Below are 17,941 nucleotides of genomic sequence, written 5' to 3'. Positions count from 1 at the left end.
CTAATAAAGCACAGAAAGCAAAGTCTCTTTCCCAAATCTATGAAGAGAAGAGAAAGAGTGGGTTTCCTGTGGATTTTTCTAACTTAACCCAAGAACCAAAAGAAACAGCCAAGCTGTTTGGCTGATTAAGCATCTTCAGGAGACCCATCTGCAAAGGCCTCCTAGAGGGAAGAAAAGGAGATAGCCCAAGATTTTTGAAATGGAAATAGAGTTTCAAAAGTAAAAAAAAAAGGGGAGAGAGAGAGAGAGAGAGAGGAGAGGAGAGGAGAGGAGAGGAGGAGGAAGAAGAGGAGGAGGAGCAGGAGCAGGAGCAGGAGGATTTCCTGGTAAGTCTGCTTGCACCAAGTAGCAGATGAAGTCATAGGTTCCAGAACACCGTATCCCTTCTTCTTTAAGCACCAGCCATCTCACCACAGACACAAACAAGACAAAAAGAATAGAGTATTTGACAAAAAGCAGAGGCCCCAAAGTCACCTAATGACTAAGATAGTTTGCAACTCTGCCCTAAATGTGTCTTCCTTGCCTTGGTGTCTCTCCATGTGGTCAAGGTGCTGAGATGTAAGTATATCACCACCAAGTATGTTTGAGTGATCAAAGGTCACAGCATAAGGAGGGGAGGACAAAAGACAGCAGCATGTTATCCTCACTCATCAGGTTCCTCCCCCATATTCATGTTCACATTTGCATCACAATAGCCCTTCCCTATCAGTGAGGAATTCAGGGAATGTACCAAAAACACCAATGACTCCACTTTACTCCAGGACCACTACCACCACCACACTGCCTTAGCTAACAGAGTGTAAGGGAAAGAGCAATCATTTTTGAGTCAAACAGACCTTGTTTTTTTAATCTTCTGTATTACAGCAGTAAGAATGTTGACATGTTATTTGTTTCAAAGTGCTTACAGAGGGAGGGAGACCAGTCAGGACTGCTTTCCTGGGAGTCACCTTTCACACTGCACAAATGCTCCCTAGACACAAGAAGTCCATATTCTAGGTGGAATGGATGACCTGGGGGGCAGGGGGGCAAGGGGAAAGGACCATGACCTCCCCTCACCTTCCCTCATCCCTGTTCTCTAGATTCCCCTAATAGACTAAAATCTTCCCTAATAATTATTGTTATTAGGGAAAAAAGGGGGGCTAAATTATGGTAGTAGTCACTCTCTGGCCTTCTAAAACTCTCTTCGAACACCCACACACACCCATACACACACACACACACACACACACACACACACACACACACATTCTCTCCCTCCTCCAAAGCTTGCTCATGACAATCCTAATCATATTTTCGCTCCATATCAAAGTTCTTTGCGTGTACTTACTTTTGGAATGCACATGTCATGTGGGGAAAAATTTCAGGAGGCCTGAAAAGAATCCTTGGATCTAAAAGAAGAATATAAAATGAACCCATTTCCAACAGAAAAAAATTGAAGTTAAACTTTATAAGACCTTTTAAGATAAAACTAACTCAAGAAAAACCATCTCCTCTTTTGAGTAAAATTGTTCTTCTCTTTCCTGCTTCCCCTTCAACTATACAGTTTCTTTTACCAACAAACTTTTCCTCAGATAGAGTGTGTGAGTCACCTGGGAATATATAGGGTATAATCCCATGGAATTCCCAACATAAGGAAAGCAACAAGTTCTAAAAAGAGCTAGGGGCTACATCAGCATTTAGCTAATCCAATCTTTACATTTACAAATGAAAATGGAATACATAGAGGGGAACTATCTAGTAATAAAGAATCTAAATTCCAGCTCTGGAATCCCAGAGAAGATTTTCAGACATGAGTACAAAAAGGGTAAAGAAAGAATGGGAAAAAGAGAGGCCATGATAGAGAACATGGTTTTGCAATGAATGAATTAGGTAGCTGAACAAGGAACGGTCTTTGGTGTGCCTTGTGCCATGGCACATACTACATCTATCAGGAAAGACACATCAGAATTCACATAGCTAGAAGGATGACAGAAATTGAGTGGCAAACAAAGCAAGAAAGTTTCCTAGCACTTCCTACATTGGCACTTTGCACTGTGCCACGATATGTTGGGAAGTGGTATGACTTCCCACCATTAAATATAATCAAATGAAAACACAACTCTCAAACTAAAGAGACATGAGCCTCTTTGAAAACTTCTTCTCTTCACAAGGATATGACTCAATGTTGATCATCTTTACAAAAATGGCTTGTATTTCAATGCCAGCAACAAGCATGGAATTATTCTCCCCAAGAAATTGTATCTTCAAGTAATAGTACCTTAAGACCTACAATGTCTTAATATTTAGCGTAATTTGATAAAATAAATCCAAGACTGGGAGAAAAATATATACATATTGCTGACAGATCTTGATATCAGAAGCAATCACCAATGTCCAGCACCTTTTCACATAGCCAGTGACAAACAGGCTGGGATTAATTAAGTGACATGTAAGACAATTAATGGGTGAAAGCAATGGGGGCAAGGGGAAACTCAGAGCAATGGAAAAATTCTGGGGAAAAGGGAAGCAAAGTTTAAAAGGGCTTAGTGAAGAGCTTCACCTTCACTCATATATTCCTTCAATAAGTATTTATAAGCACTGACTATATACCAAGTACCTGAAAAACATCAATAACAGAACATAGTCCGCACCCTCATGGAACTTATATTCGGTGATTAGATATATATATAAAAAAAAAAAAAACCTCAAAATATAATACAGCATTTTTAAGTGCTAAAGTAGGGACAAACAAGCCTGAGGAGAGGCTCCTAACCCAGCTGGGGCTGGGGGAAGGAATAGAGACAGGAAAGGCTTCCCAGAATAACGGTGACCAGAAGCCAAAGCAAATGTCCAGGTAAAAGGAATTATGGACAAATCTCATTTCCTCCTCCTTTCCAGCTAATGTCTTTTTTACTTTCATTTATGGCCAAGAAAAAAGGACAAAGATATTAGTCGAACGAGAGCAAAGTTGACATCACCAGTACGGTGACATGAGAAGTCCTCCACCTTTCTCTCCTGAAAGTCACAAGTTGAGCAGGTATAATTCAACAAATAATTCCCTGCTCAACTCATAAACACATTTGAAATATCTGTACATTGAGACATCTGAAGGTGGACATATTGGAGTGAAGAGGCATTGCAGGACATGGGAATGACAGAGATTGGAACAAGATATGAAGATTGCCCCAGCAATCACAAAAGCAGTGAAGGGTTAATGTCTAAGCCTAACCGGGAATACCAGAGGGGCAGAGGTTGCAATCCAGCTGAGTGGCTGGTACACATTGAGGCTGAGCCCAGGGGCAAGAGCAGAAAAACAAGAGAAGGATAGTTGCAGCTGACCAGCCAACCATCACCAGGAAAACAAAGCCACAGATGCATGAATCCATGCTCGCCACCCTTCCATGGCCCACCCGGCATTACAACCCTCACCGGACAGACTGCAAGGGGGCAGAAGCAACATTCCAGCCTAAGTGGTCCTTACTCATTGCAATTGAACCCACTGGAAAGTACAGAGCCACAGATGCACTAACCTGCTTCCCCACGCTCATTCCTTCCCAACCCATCTCAGCAGAGCCTGATAGAGGCAACTGTGACACCCAAGACAATGTGCTGCAGCTGGTGCTTTCTGGGTGCAGGAAAGCAGTGCCAGGAACATAAAGGTCAGAAGACTCATCACCTGCCACAACGCACCACAGGGGTGGTGCTCTTAGACCACGGACTGGGTTGTAAAGAGGATGCACTCACACTCTGGGAATATAGGACATTTTTTATGGCTGAAGCAACATCTCCCCACAGTGATCCTGTGTGTCTTAACAGTGCAGGTAGGAGGAAACAAAAACCCGTGCTATAGCAACACCTACTGGAATGTGAAAGAAAGATACCTACATATCAACTGGCTAAACAGTAAAAAGAATCAAGTACTTAAATACAAAAAAAAAAAAAGATTTCAGTCCCTCAAATGCCCAGAGAAATAATCCATCAAGTATCATGAATAATCAAGACAACAAAGTAATTCAGAAAGAAAAATTAAAATCTCCAGAAAATAAACTTAAAGACATGGAAGAATGTGATTTAAATATCAGAGAATTCACAATCACAGTTCTGAAAAAATTCAACTAGATTAAGAAAATTCAAAAAAGCAGTTTAATGAGCTCAGGAACAAAATAAATGAAGAGAAGATATACTTTACCAAAGAGATTGAAACTATTTTTAAAAATGGTAATTCTGGATCTGAATAAATCAATAAATGAGATGAAAAATATAATACAGAGCTTTGGAAATAGAGCAGCAGACCAGAAGGAAAAAAGAATTAGTGACATAGATGATAGAAATCTAGAAATAACTCAGTTGGAAGAAGAGAGAAAATTGAGAGTAAAAATAAATGACTAACTCTATGAGAACTATATAACTCCATCAGAAAGAACACTATACAAATAATAATGGGAGAGGGAGAAGGGAACAGAGAACCTATTAGAACAAAAAATTGGCGAGAACTTCCCAAACTTATGGAAAGAGCTGGACCCTTGAATCCAAAAGTTAACAGAACACCTAATAATCTCAATGCAAAAAGAGCTCCTCCAAGGCACTTTATATTAAGCTGTCGAAATTTTTAAAAATAATTTTCAAAGCCACCAGGGAAAGAAGACAGTAACCTATAAAGGAAACCTCGTTAGATTATCATTGGATTTCACAGTAGAAACTTTATATTGAAAGAGAAAAATCACCAGCCAAGAATAATATAACCAACAAAGTTATCCTTTATATATGAAAAAAGAAATAAAAGCTTTTCCAGACAGAAGCTGAGGGAATTTATTCCTATAAGCCCTGCATTGTAAGAAATGCTGAAAAGAGCTCTTCTACTGGAACAAAAAGACAAAAGGTACAAAACTGTAACTTCTACAGCTAAATAACTCAATAAAAGAGGTGAAGAATGAAACAGACAGCTTAGGAAATACAGCTGACGAGATGGAGGAAAGAATTAGTGATATCGGAGAAAAAAAATTGGAAATGATGCAGATGGAAGAAGAGATAGATTTCGGAGTGAAAAAAAAATGAAAGAACACTACTAGAATGATTTGACACCATCAGAAAAAGCAAATGAAAATAATGGGCATACCAGAAGAATAAGAGAAGGAGAAGGGAACCAAGAGCCTATTCAAACAAATAGTCAATGAGAATTTCCCAAATATATGGAAAGAACTGGATCCTTGAAACTAAGAAGCAAACAGAACACCTAATTTTCTCAATCCAAAAAGGCCTTCTCTAAGACATATTATATTAAAACTGTCAGAAAATAATGATAAAAAAATAATTTTGAAGGCACCCAGGGGTAAAAAGCCAGTAACATATAAAGGAAACCCCATTAGATAATCATCAGACTTCTCAGCACACACCTTACAAGCAAAAAAAGAGTGGAACCAAATATTCAAACTACTGAAAGACAGTAATTATCAGCTAAGAAGGTCATATACAACAAATTGTCAGCTAATTTCATACTTAATGATGAAAAACTAAAAACCTTCCAAGATCAAGAACAAGACAAGGCTATCTACTATCACCATTCTTATTCAATATAGTATAGGAGGTCCTAGCTAGAGCAATCAGACAAGAGAAAGAAATAAAAGACATCCAAATAGTGAATGAAGTTGTCCAACTGTCACTTTTGCAGATGACAAGATTCTCTATGTAGAAAACCCTAAAGACTCCACCAAAAAAAAAAAAAAACTATTAGAAACAATAAATATGGTAACGTTGCAGAATACGAAATCAGCTTACAAAAATCCATAATGTTAATGTACACTAACAATGAATTTTCGACCAAAAAAAAAAATGAAAAAAGAAAAACAATTCCTTTTACAATTGCAAAAAAAAAAAAACCCTAAAAATAAACCTAATGAAGGACCTTTAAAGGATGAATACATTGAAAACTATAAGGTATTATTAAAATAATTGAAGAAGACACAAAGAAATGGAAAGACATTCAGTGTACTTGGACTGGAAGAATCAACATAGTTGAAATGAACTTATTATCTAAAGCATCATACCGATTTAATGCAATCCTCATCAAAATCCCATCAGCATTTTTTAAAGAAATGGAACAAAAATCATCAGATTTGTATGGAAACACAAAGACTCCGAATTGCCAAATCCATCCTGAGAAAAAAGAACGAGGCTGAAGGCATCACTCTGCCTGACTTCAAAGTATACTACCAAGCAACAATAATCAAAATGGCATGGTATTGGCAGCAAAACAGACACACAGATCAGTGGAATAGAATCGAGAGTCTAGAAGTAAACTCATATTTATATGGGCAAATAATTTTCAACAAAAAAGCCAAAAACGTACAGTGGAGAAAGGAAAGCCTCTTCAATCAATGGTGCTGGGAAAGCTGGAAAGCCACCTGCAAAAGAATAAAACTACATTGCTATCCATCACCACACACAAAAATTAGCTCTAAATGGATCAAAGACTTAAATATAATACCTGAAGCAATAAATTGCGTAGAAGAAAATAAGGGTACTAAGCTCATAGACTCTGGATTTAGAGAAGATTTCGTGCATTTGACTTCAAAGATAAGAGAGATAAAAGCAAAAATAAATGAATGGGACTATATCAAACTAAAAAGCCTCTACACAGCAAAGGAAACCATCGATGAAACAAAGGGGCAACCAATCTAATGGGAGTATATATTTGCAAACAATGCCTCTGATAGGGTGCTAATATAAAAAAATTTACAAAGAACTCATACAACTCAACAATAAAAAAAAATCCAATTAACCTATTTCTTGTTTGCCCAGAGAATACTCACCTCTGGAGCTTGCACCTGAAGCATTTACCCCAAGATAACTTCTCGATTACAGTTCTAAACTTACACCCAAAGTTTGCCACAAAATATCTAACTTTGATTATTATTGCCACATCACTCTATAACATCGATATAGTCTTTGAAAAGAAATGGCATCATTTTATTTATAGCACCCTCTTTTTTAGTAGTGGTATTTCTGTTTATGAAATACAGTAATTCTCAGTCACTGTGAAGAGTAATTTCCTTCTTAATTGGCCAACATTTCTAATCAGCTCTTTTTCTGCTTCTGTAAACATTCTTGTTTCAAAGCCAGAGATCTCGGGGTCAACTGAAAACTAATCCTACCCTAAAGATGGATTGCTTTAATGCTTGTTAGATAGAAAATCCTATGATCTGTAACAGCCTGTAGTCCATAGCAATTTCAGGGGCCTGTAAATCAAACCATGCCAAGTGTAACAACGTGAGTGTAAAAATAAAATTGCCCCTAAGCTCAGGGCACAGATTTCCAGAGCACCAGCTCTTCTGGAACTGTCGATATAATAAAAATAAGTTACTCCAAACCTCCAGGTGCTACTTGATTTCTTGCTGTTCTGAGTTTTTGCAACTTTTGTGCAACAGCTGAAAATGTCAAATCCTAGAAAACGCAGCCATCCCTACGTGTGATATTAACATCGTTCTCAAACACTTGTTATCCAAAGATTCATTGATAAATCAGATTTATATGTGATTTTTTACATGAGGATTAGAGACAAGTTCTGTTCAGAAATAACACCAAGAACAGTTTTTATATTTTATTTTCACACTGAAAACCAGTCAGATTTGCTTCCGCCTCAAACAGCATGTTATATAAAATTAACACTGGCTGTGAGCTGAACCTTATTTTTTAAATGGAGAATGGGTCAAATAATATACAGAGAACCTGAACAGAAACTACTCCCAAGAAGACATACAAATGGCCAACAGACACATAAAAAGATGATCAATTTCACTAGCTATTAGGGAAATACAAATCAAAACCAAATGAGACGTCGCTTCCAATCTGTTAGAATGGCTATCATCAACAAGACAAGTAATAACAAGTGTTGGAGAGGTTGTGGGGAAGAGGGTACGTTTGTGCACTGCTGGTGGGAATGAAAATTGGTGCGGCCTCTATAGAAAACAGTATAAAGATTCCTCAAAGAATAAAGCTACCATATGACCCAGAAATCCCTTTTTCTTGGTATCTACCCCAAACAGTTGGAAACACTTATCTGTAAAGGTATAAGTTACCCTAAGTCAATGCAGCATTATTCATGGTGGCCAAGACATGGAAACAACCTAAGTGTCCTCTGATGGATGACTGCTTAGATAAAGAAGATGTGATACATATATACAATGGAAAATACTCAGCCATAAGAAAGGATAACATTTGTGGCAACATAAATGGGTCCTGAGAGTATCATTCTAAGCAAAATAAGTCAGACAGTAAAGGACAAGAACCATATGATTTCACTCATATGTGGCACATAAACTAGAAAGCAACAAACAAACAAAACAAACAACTGATAGACACAGACAACAGTATGGTGGTTACCAGAGGAAAAGACGGTGGGAGAAGGTGGAAGAGAAAAAGGGGGTCAAATAGAAGGTGGAGGAAAGAGACTAGACTCTGGATATAAAGTACACAATGCAATATACAAATGAATATAGAATTGTACATTTGAAACTTATACGTTATTAACCGCAGTCACCCCAATAAATTTAAAAAAGAGGATTTCGAGTAAAAGAACAAGATGTTCAGACAAGCTAAGACCATGATACTATCATCATAAATATGAGTACCTGCAGATACAAAAACAGAGGAGGGAGCACGTAACTGAACAAGAGACAGGGGTGACGTCTGGACCTAGTAGTGTAGGTTGAGTCAAAAACAGTGGTAGGTGGATGTGGAGACTAGATACTGACAGAGGGATACTCATAGCTGACTGATTTCTTCAGCTCAAACAGAACTGCCTCGTAGAGTCCATCTTCCAAACTGTCCCCATTTTATTCCTTGTAAACTAGCCAACATCTGCAGGCATGTTGATTTTCCTTCTTGATGGACCAAGAAAGTAGTTTCCCTTTGCAATATTTTCATTGATGTTTCTGTCAGATCGCCTTCTCCCAAAGAGATGGCAGAAAACTATGTGTTCTCTCATGAATGATGAGCTCTGAGCCAAATGCAAACTATCCCTGTCATTACATGTATAATTTCTCCAGAGCTGAACGAGGGTGGAGTGGTAAATTCAGCACATGTATAGGCATTTTCACAAATGAGAACTCTGGAGCTTGATGAAATGAAAGCTCTGAAAGAAGCTTTGCCACACTGAACATATATATGGGATTTCTCCTACAAGTGGATTCTCTTAAAGCTGAGAAAGGACAGCATGTCAACTGAAGCTCTTCCCAAACGCACTGTGTATACAGACCCATTCCCTTGGGAATTCTTCTTAGGGACAATCGTATCTTAAAGAAAATCACTGAAAAACTTTTCTTGGTGAGATGCCTTCTTTCTCTTTCATTGCCTTTCTCTTGCTAAAATTTTTCCAGTTTGAATGCTATACAGCATTTACTGACCTTTCTTGTAATATTTCCGTGAGCTCTGATACCCTGGAAATATGCTGAATAAAAAAAAATATATTTAAAATAACATGCCTCAAATATAAGCTATTACTATGAAAATCAAACATCATTCTTCAGAACAATTAAGAAAAAAGTAAAAAAAAAAAAAAAACAACAAAATGAGGTATGATCAGCTTTCACTTCCCCATATCACTGTCCACTTCCAGCTACCACCATCCACATTTTTTTTTGTGAAAGAAGCATGGTACTTGGTGTATTGCATATTTCATGCTTTGAAGACAATCGTAAGCAGATTCTGGAAATACTTTGAAAATATAGCCAAGAATATTTTGAAAGCTAGGCTGAGATGAGACTTTAACATGAGATATTAACCCATTCTACTGAAGCACATGTCCCAGAATATCAATCAAATGACACATCTTAGACTTCTGAAATCTCTCGCTCCAGTGATTTTGTTTGAAACAAAAGTAAATGATTATGCTGAAGTTTACATACTATGAATCAGAATAAAACCACCTTCAGTTGAAGATGTCAATTTAATAAACCATATTCAAATTTGGTTGTTTTCATAGGTTTCAAGCTGGATGTGTATAAAAGCAAATACAAATATTCTGAAAGTTTAATCTTTTCCAGTCATATTTTGCTTAATATAACTTATTCTTCATTCCCACTGCTACCACATGACCCTACTTAGTACCCCAATTACATACACCCTATCTACTTTTAACTATCAAACGAAGACTAACCTTGGGCCATAACCTACTCATACATTCATTATCTTTCTTACTCTCACTTACACACAGGTACCCTTGCCCATCACTCACTCATGTCAGGCCTACCGCTATGATGACCAAGAGTCACCAGTCTTGGATGTGTATATACAGTGGAGGGGCAAACAATGTGGGAAAACCTATAAAGAGATAATCAAGTTGAGTGCATTGAGCATGGAGCCAGAACCTGGGGATACAAAGATGAGTAAAATTAGATCATTTTACTGATGAGGAAACAGACTATCAGTTGTGACTGGCCCAATGGCATACAGCCTACGAGAGGCAGAGCTGGAATTCAAACCTGAGCCTGACTGACTCCGAGGCCTGTACTCCTAAGTACCATAGGAACAGCCCTTCATACGACCACTTTCAAAGGATCTACAATCGAGGAGGTAGACAGAATCAGTAAGTACGGTAATGTGTTCTGTTTTGATAGGAGTGGGACACAGGGGAGGAAACTCACCTATGCTGGGCAGGGAGGAGAGCTGTTAAAGCTTCTTGGAAGACATATTCCTCTAGCTGAGTTGTGAAAGACTAGCAACTGTAGAAAGGCATGGATTAAGAGAAAAGACATTATAAGCAAAGAGAACACAGAAAAATAAAATAGAAGTATAGCCAAATGTATACATATAAAGGAGTAATACAAATGTAAATAAAATAGTAATATGCTCATATTTTTTACTTCTGGATCACCAAGTGTGGAAAGGTATCATAGAAGGTAAAGATGTAGAGATAAAAAAGAGTCAGAGCTGGAGAGGAAAGCAGGAGGTACCTGAGAGGCTAACTAAGGAGTTTCAAGGAGAAGATGCACTCCGATTTGCAGTGAGTAACAATCACTCTGGTAGCAGTAAACTGGATGCCTTGGATGGTAAGACTGGAGTCAAGGAGACCAGATGGAAATAAAGTTAATAGGTTAGATGAGACATGATCTATGTCAGAATTAAGGTAATAACCTAAAATTCATTCTGGTGTGAATCTACAGGAACCAGGGGTAGAGATCAGGGTGGATGATGTGGATTTGGGAGTCAGTAACTTTACCCGAAAAGAGTGTACACAGTGAGATTAGACAGAATCCTGAAAAACCAACATCTGATGGATTGGCAATACCCACGGTGGTCCAAGAGGAAATGGTGAGCAAAAAGAGAACCAAGAACTAATCAGAAAAGTCTCATGAAGGAAGTAGTGAACAGTGTCAAATTCTGCAAGACATCTAGTAAGATGAGGGTCCACTAAATTGAGCAAATTTGATTTGATTACATGTAAACTTTATCAGAGCAGTTTGTGTAAAATACTAGGGCCATGAGCCTGATTACAATAAGAGGAAGATGCTAAAGAAAGAAGATGTTTAAGAATCTTGACTTTTAATGTGTGGCTACAAAAAGGTAAAAGAGAGATGAGGTGATAAATAACTAATTCAAGGCCTACTGCCAGCAGACACTCAAGTATGACAGATGGTGGGAATTGCTTTTACGTCTTAGTGCCTGCTATGCTGCCTGTGGCAATTCTTGAGCAGCCACTGCCACCTCCCCATTTGTCTCTGGGGTAGTGATTCTGGCCCAGCTCTGGAGCTCACTAGGCAGGAACGCAGCTGATGCTATAGCTCATAATGGTACAGGTCTCACAGCCTTCTAGAGACTCACAAAATTAGCCACTTCCAGGTAACAGAATGCCTGAGATTCTAGCAGAGGGTCTTAGAACTGAGATTCCTCAGAGTAGGGAGTATTCCCAGCCCCATATAGAATGATCTCCCCACTTAAGAATGAGAAATCCCCAGTGAGGTCCAAATGAGGCCAGCTTCATCTTCTAAGCTGGCTGTTTAATTTTATGGCTCAAATCAGTTTCCTGGTTTTGCCTCTAGAAAATACTTTTTGCCAGATTCAGGGAAGTACAGAGAAACAGAAGCAAATCTACAGGAGAATAAAAACATCACATATATGTGAATGAACATATGAGTGAATTAAATTCACCCTTCACAATCTGCGGAAAGGACAAAAATAAGTTTTAATAGTATATTTGACTACTGGTGTCACTAGAGAGCATGGCAGAGAGAATCCACAGGAAGTCTTGTCTCTTTATGTGCTCCTTGCCTAATCCAGCTCACCCTTTCTACAAAAGGGCATGGTGGGAAGGTGAACCCATGTTAACAGAGGAACGGAGAAGTCAATCCAAAAGTGCACCCAGGGTGACAAATGACTCCTCACCATCAATACATGAGCGTTGACCGTAGCTCTTTAGACTTATGAACTTTTGCTTAGCTACAATTTAATGAAGTATTCTTAAATACATCACTCTAAACTTTTCTAGACTGTAAACTATTGTTATAAACTATATCTTATTTGCCTCCATGCTATACGCATGCAGTGGCTTATATATAATAGGTGTTCTATAAATGGTTTTAAAAATCCTTTCATTCTACAAATGAGTGTTTTCTATATACCATCTTCTAGGGACTAAGGAAACAGATTAGGACCATATTATCATGTAGCCTATTTTCTAGTTTGATAAACAGACAATAAGAAAGTAAACAAATATATATTTTTAAGTAATGATAATACTAGAAGGAAATTAAGGAAGATAGGAATAAACTGATAAAGGCTCTACAGCAGATAAGGTGGTGGTCAGAGAAGGCCTCTCTGATGAGATGAATATTTGAGTAGAGCCCTGACAAGTTTACCTGAATAAAGTATATTCCAGATGAAGGGAGTGAGCTTGGCATGTCCAAATAACAGCAATAAAACCAGGGTAGCTGGAGTAGAGAGACCATAAGGAAGAGGGTAAGAGATGAGATTAGAGAAGTAGCTGGGGATCAAATCATGTAGGGCTTGGAGAGAAATTATTTCAGGCATAATCGAATAGGAAGTTTCACTTCTTTGTGTTAGGTCCCATTCTCAAGGAATGCAAATGAAGCAAGTTTTTACTCATAAACAATCTTAGAGGTAAATCTACTGCCCATGATTATGGTAAAACGCTCAAAAAAATAAGCACAGAGGAGACAGGAAACAATGGTGTAGGTTATAGTTTTGTTCATCCCTCTTGCGATCAGATCAAGGTTATGACAGAAGCACAGAGCAAACACCAAGCAGGGTCGCGTGGGATCTGGATGAATGGAAGCACTACAACTAGGGAGAGAAATAATTAATCAACCTGCAATGGTGGAAGATAGGAGGGGGCAAAGACGCGAGGCTGCAAAGTCCCAAGTGGATGAGTGGGACAGAGGCTGTGGCAGCTGCAGGGCCACCGGCAGCTGCAAACGTCTCTTTAAAAGGCCATGTCTGCAAGCGGACTTTCGCAGTGATGTATCTGCTCACTCTGAGAACCAGCGCCAAGTCGGCTATACAAATGGCACCACAGATTTACAGGGGGATGCAGTTAACAGTTTGAGGACTGGAGGCAAGGCTCTCGCCTGGGCAGAAGGCTGGCAGTGTCCATTGTTCCTCTGTTGAGCCCTCCCCGATCCCAGGGCACAGACTCAGCAGCACTATAGGCTAGACGTCATCGAACTGGGTAACAGAGACTGCTCCACCCAGAGGATTCCTTGAAATTCCACCTCTCTCAGCTCACAGCCCCACTCAGACAGATCCAGGTGTGTCCTCAGCGTGTCAGGTGCTCCTTGCTGAGCAGTGTCACTACTCACAATTGGGGGCGGCTGGCCTTGGTTTCTGGGGTGGCCTCTTGAGGGAACTACAACCACAGATTCTATGGGTTGCCTGCTGATTCTTAACAGGTGATCCCGGAGGAGCACAGGCTGGGGCTAAACTTGGCCTGTAGCTGAGCCCCTCTCAGGACACTGCCACTGAACACCTACTACACAAAGCTGCACTAATAAGACCGGGAGACTTAGGAGTTTTGCTTAGTACATAGAAATAGACACAGAAAGGCAGCCAAGAAGGGAAGACAAAGAAGCAGAAACCACAGAGAACAGAACAGAGATCTAGGAATATTGGAGTCAAGCAATTTAACAGATTAAAGAAGAGGTTAAAGAAGAGGTTCAGACCATTGATATAGAGGATGGGGAAGCCAAGGACAATCAATCAGAGTTCAAAACGCTAGTATAAAGGTGCTTAATGGACTTAGGGGCAGTATAGATGAATTCAGTGAGAACTTTAACATGAAAAACATGAAAATGGAAATGAAAAATATAAAAGAGAACCAGTCAGAAATGAAGAACATATTATCTGAGATGAATAGGATATTAAAGGGAATAAACAGAGTGGATAAAGAAGAGGTTCAGACCATTGATATAGAGGATGGGGAAGCCAAGGACAATCAATCAGAACAGCAAGAAAAAGGAAGCCAAGACTACAATAATAATTTAAGAAGCCTATGGAACACAAGTCACTGTAAAATTACTTGTGTCATAGGAGTACCTGAAGGAAAACGAGAAGTTGAAGAGCTATTTGAAGAAATAACGATGGAGAACTTCCCTAACCTGCTGAAGGAAATAGACATACAAGCCCAGAAAGCTCAGAGAGTCCCAAAAAAGAAGAATCCAAACAGGCCCACACCAACACACATTATAATGAAAATGCCAACGATTAAATACAAAGACAGACTCTTAAAAGCAGCAAGACAAAAGCAGTTAGTTAACTACAAAGCAGCATCCATAAGACTGGCAGATGATTGCTCAAAAGAAAGTATGTAGGACAGAAGGACTTGGCACAAAATATTCAACTGGATGAAAACCCAGGATCTACAACCAAGAATACTTTATCCAGAAAAGCTATCATTTAGAATCGAAGGACAGATAAAGAGCTTCCCAGACAAAAATAAGCTAAAGGAAATTATCAACACCAAGCCAGTATTACAGAAAATGTTGGAGGCACTTCTTTAAGAAGAAAAAAAAAAACGTGTATCAATAAAAGGAATAAAGAATGATAATAACTAAATTCCTATCAACAAGTACCTCAAATGGAAAAGAATTAAGTGCTCCAATCAAAAGAAAGGGCAGCTGAATGAATAAGAAAACATGACCCCTACATATGCTGCTTACAAGAGACACGTACAGACAAAAAGGATGGGGATGGAAAAAGATATCGCCTTGATGAACCTACATGGTATTATGCTGAATGAAAGAAGTCAGAGAAAGACAACTATCGCATCATTTCATGTATATGTAGAATCTAAAAAAATAAAAATAAACAACAAAAAATACAGAAATAAACTCAAAGATACAGAGAATATTTTGAGGGCTACTAGACAGGAGAGGCTTTAGGGGACAGTGAAAAAGGGCAAAGGGATTAAGAAGTACAAATGGATAGCTACAAAATAAACATGGAGATATAAAGTGTAGCATAAGAAAAATAGTTAACAATGTAATAAATATGTAAGGGAGAAAAGGAGTACTAGATTTAGTGGGGTGATCACTTTCTGAGCTACATAGACCTCTAATCATTATACTGTACAACTGAAACTAATATATTATTGTATGCCAACAATAATTGAATAAAACTCATTGCATTGTACAATGTAAATAAGAGCAACTCGTTGTCTATTATATTTCAATAAAGCTGGGAAAAAAGCCTAAACAAGCACGGTTATTAAATTATTTATTCTTTGGAAATTCATGCGCATGCGCACGTGCATTGCGCACACGCGCACGCGCACACGCACACACACACGCACACACACACACAGCATTGCTGCCAATAAGACCATTTGGAACAGACTGAACAAAAATATTCTCGAGTAACAGTTGAAAAATATCTCCTGTTCTAGCCTCATCAATCCACTAAGGCACGCTTTTTTTTCTAATCGCCTACAATACCTGATATTCCTAGGTGGTCTCCCATCCAAGTACTAATGAGGCCCGACCCTGCTTAGTTTCTGAGATCAGACGAGATCAGGCACATTCAGGGTAGCATGGCCGTAGACTTTTTTTTTAATGCTAGGGTATATCTCTCCCATTAATATAGGATTCTCCTTCCCATCACATATGAATGGGTCATTTTTTACTACTGTCTCCATGAGATTAACATCTCAAACCCAGAGTTCTCACACCACTAAATAGGCAGCAGAAGAATTAAATCAATTTCGATGCAATTATTCCATAATTGTGCAGCACTGAGCATGAAAGATATGCAAGTGATTCTATTACAAGCACCATCCACTAAACTGAGAGAATGCAGAGCCCTGAAATGCAGTTGATAGATATTTCTCACATAAAGATGACGGTTAGGCATAGAGTATTCTCTATTTCTAAATCCCCTAGGGAAATATCTGTTCCTGACACTGTTCCTGGCATCAGAGTGACAGGATAGCAAGATACGAAACAAAGAGCTTGGGTCAGAAAAAGGAGAGAATGGTACTTGAGAATGGGAAGAAGAGCATGGAACAAAGGCAGATGCGAAGAGGCAAAATACTTTGGAATAAATTGAGGGAGGGATGGGAATGAGCAAAGAAACACACAGAAGTCTGCAGACGAGCCTGGTGCCATCCTGCACTTGTTGCTTACCTGTATGTTTGTCCTCACTGACTGTTTGGGGCTAGTATATCCCCAGCAGAGTCCAAAGAGCCCTAAACACTTGGTGAACTGCTCATAGTTAGCACTAAACAGTTTGTGGAGGTACAAGAAGAAAAGGTTTGTTCTTGCATCCTCTTCTTTCACCATCTATCTCCTGACCTCTATGAAATCTAGTTTAGCTTTCTTTTCTTTTCTCTCCAGTTGCTTTCATTTCTCCCTCTCTGTCCTATAAATCAAGGCAGGTTTGGGCCCTCTATAGGATTACTGAACTATGGAGGTCAGAGACAAAGTGACTGGACCAAGACTGGCCTAGCCATCTATGGTTAAGGAGAGCCCATCAAAGAAGTGGATCCAGAAAAGAAGCAATGATCAGAAAAGAAAAAACTGAGCCGCAAGGCTGCTGAAGTGGGAGGCTCAGCTCTGCTTGTGCCTACGAACATTTGCTGTGGGATCCTTTTCCTGGGGTCCTTTGAATGACTCATGGGCCAGGATGTTAAAGGGGCTCTGATAGGGCTGCGACAAGAAAAGGTACTCACGAGGAAAAGAGGGATGGAGGAGGAATCAAGGAACGGCTGCAAGGCAGCCAAGAAGGGGAACTTAAGACTAGTCCGAGCCAGCTAGGAATAATAAAGAAAGGTCTGTAGATAACAAGGGATTTTATAAGGAGGGAAGCCTAAGGTATGAGACCAAATGAAGGTCCATGAAGGAGAGATACAAAGAACAAGGTCTCATCGGAAACAGAAATGGCAGAATAAAGCCATATTCACGCAGGTGCCTCACACCTGACTCTCCTGTGCAAGCGACTTCTCCCGCCAGCCCGCACTTTCTGGACTCAAAGCTTTGTCTTGAAAAGTCTCCGAAACTACAACACCCACGGTGCCCCACGCGCAGGCCGAGATACTCAGTCTCCCCATTCCCACCAGCCAATAAACTTCACCAATTTCCTCTGCAGCGGAAAGGCCACGAGAAGGGGACCACTTCTGTGACTCGTTCAGTTTGACCCTCGGGGACTCCAAAGGTGCGGTGCTTACTACAAGACTAAAAGGCGTTGGCCCTGGACACAGGAAAGGATCTTCATGACTCGGCTTCCACTGACAGAAAGTAGGTTGCACAGCCAACCCACTCGTTTCAGGGCCCTCCCCTTCCTCTTTCCTTGGCTGGTGGCGGACCTTTGGCGCATGCCTACTTTCCCCAAGTGTTGGGAAAGGCCTCAGCTCCGTAGCACATGCGCCTTTTCCCACATTCTCTGGGACGCGCTTGGGCTTCCAACTCGTGTTCGAAGAAGAAGAAAGGAGGAGGAGAAGGGGAAAGGGGAGGGGTGAGGG

At 39.6% G+C, this 17,941-nt stretch overlaps 1 long non-coding RNA gene and 1 pseudogene across 1 annotated transcript; both read right to left on the bottom strand.

Moving 5' to 3' along the window:
• Positions 1-219: 219 nt before the first annotated feature.
• On the bottom strand, positions 220-13,963 carry LOC107499731. The gene is made up of 3 exons (XR_001594335.2): positions 12,831-13,963; positions 10,620-10,697; positions 220-1,388 (listed from the first exon to the last, which is right to left on the bottom strand). It is a non-coding gene; the product is annotated as an uncharacterized LOC107499731 (long non-coding RNA).
• A 1,945-nt stretch (positions 13,964-15,908) lies between these two features.
• LOC118613194 lies at positions 15,909-16,027 on the bottom strand (annotated as a pseudogene).
• Positions 16,028-17,941: the final 1,914 nt, after the last annotated feature.

The sequence above is a fragment of the Rousettus aegyptiacus genome, unplaced genomic scaffold, assembly GCF_014176215.1.
Source record: "Rousettus aegyptiacus isolate mRouAeg1 unplaced genomic scaffold, mRouAeg1.p scaffold_m13_p_17, whole genome shotgun sequence".
NCBI classification, from domain to species: domain Eukaryota; kingdom Metazoa; phylum Chordata; class Mammalia; order Chiroptera; family Pteropodidae; genus Rousettus; species Rousettus aegyptiacus.
This window is presented reverse-complemented; position numbering and strand designations above follow the sequence as displayed.